General features: G+C 40.2%; 1 protein-coding gene across 1 annotated transcript in view; it reads left to right on the plus strand.

The window, feature by feature from the left end:
* Positions 1-1761, plus strand: part of LOC103920405 (chromosome unknown open reading frame, human C9orf3) — a 193565-nt gene that overhangs the window by 110726 nt on the left and 81078 nt on the right. The window lies entirely within an intron of this gene.

Consider the following 1761-nt stretch of genomic DNA (forward strand, 5'->3'; position numbering starts at 1 on the left):
AAGTCCCCCTGGCCAGTTTGGGTCAGCTGTCCTGGCTGTGCCCCCTCCCAGCTTCTGGTGCACCTCCAGCCTTCTCAGTCGGTAGAGCATGGGAAGCTGGAAAGTCCTTGACTAGTGTAAGCACTACCTAGCAACAACTAAAACATGGGTGTGTTATCAACTTTGTTCTCACCCTAAATCCAAAACACAGCACTGTACCAGCCACTAGGAAGAAAATTAACTCTATCCCTGCCGAAACCAGGACAAATGTCTTGTGTAACTTTTTTCCTCTAGTTTTCTCCAAACATTTGACAGGAGAGGAAGTGTAATTCTTTAAAGGATTTAAAGTATAAATCTGTTTCATTGTTTCTGTGACCCAGTCTTTCCCATAACTTCTTCTGTGGGAATGCACAATTTAATCTGTTAACTGATCCAAGGGAATATTGTTTAGGGTAGTTGCATTAATTTTGTTTGCCACTAACGTAATTTTTTGTTCATATTCTTGTTCGTTCTCTTTGAATTATGCCCTGTTCTTCTTTCTTCATTCAAACACACAGAGTTCAAGAGTCAATTTATAGGAGCTTTCAAAATTACCATTTAGTAGAAAATCTGTTGTGGCTTTACAAAATAAAAAATATGTTGTTGATACACATTTTAAGTAGACCTGTTGTGAGTGTGAAATAAAAATCTATAGTAAGATTTTCTACTGTGATATCTCTATTAAAAAGTTCTTCTTTGTGTAATGCTTCATAGTGAAGTTGCTTCTATTTAAAGCATTTAGTTTGAGCTTGGCTTTGATCTAAAGCTTTTGATGTTGAAAGAAGGATGTTGTGGCAGTAAAACAAAAAGGGTAGGAGAGAGGTTTTTTCTTTTTTTAAGTGATAAAGTTAAGGGGATACTGTCAAGATTTAGTATGCACTAATTGGACCTACCTTTATTTACTTAAATCTGTTTGCAAAGTCCATCTAATTCTATATATGGGAGGGTTTGCTCAAACACATGCTTTAATGAACCTTATTCTTTCACAAGAGCACAGACTTCCTTTTGAAGCTTTCAGGGAATTGTATAATTTATTTTTAAAATACTGAAAATACCTTACTAGCATAATTTTAACTATACCAAGCGTGATGCAGTCTATCCTTTATTGTCTTTTGTTTTAAATGCTAAACACAAAGCACTTAATAAAATCCTAACTTAAGAATTTCTAGTATTCAGATTTTGCATGGCTGACATTACTTGGGTCTCTCCCATCATGGTGGAGTTTGAATATCCTCACCAAAGGGTGCAGAAACATCTGTCGAGGTCCCACGCCTAAATTTAATCACCTGCTTGCAGTCTCTTGTTGAATAAAGCATTTCACTGCAACCTCAGTAAAGGGCTTGCTGTGCTGTAATACGAATAAAAAGCTGCTTTGGTTCTTGCTTTTAAGATGCATTTCAGACCCTCCAAGGTAATTCGATAGTTGGATTCTTTAGATGTCAAGCAAGTACTGGGGGAGATCTTGAAGCACTCAATGGTGATGATACTTTCTCTCTTGAACTAGCCCCATTAGGCCATTCCTCTGTCTGTAAAGACCTGCGCCAGAGGGGTTTTCTAGGAAGGGTGGTAGGAAAGCGGCTTTCATAGTAACGGACTTAACGGGAGAGCGTCTCTCTGAACATTAGACCGTAAACCCGTGACGGGCGTGCACGCAGAGGTTAGGAGGGGCCGTCCCTTCGGCGAGAGGGTCGGAAGGAGCGCGGCGGGGCTGGGCTCCGCTACGCGCTCCGGGGCGCGGAGAGC

This window comes from Pygoscelis adeliae, unplaced genomic scaffold, assembly GCF_000699105.1.
Source record: "Pygoscelis adeliae isolate BGI_AS28 unplaced genomic scaffold, ASM69910v1 Scaffold45, whole genome shotgun sequence".
Taxonomy (NCBI): domain Eukaryota; kingdom Metazoa; phylum Chordata; class Aves; order Sphenisciformes; family Spheniscidae; genus Pygoscelis; species Pygoscelis adeliae.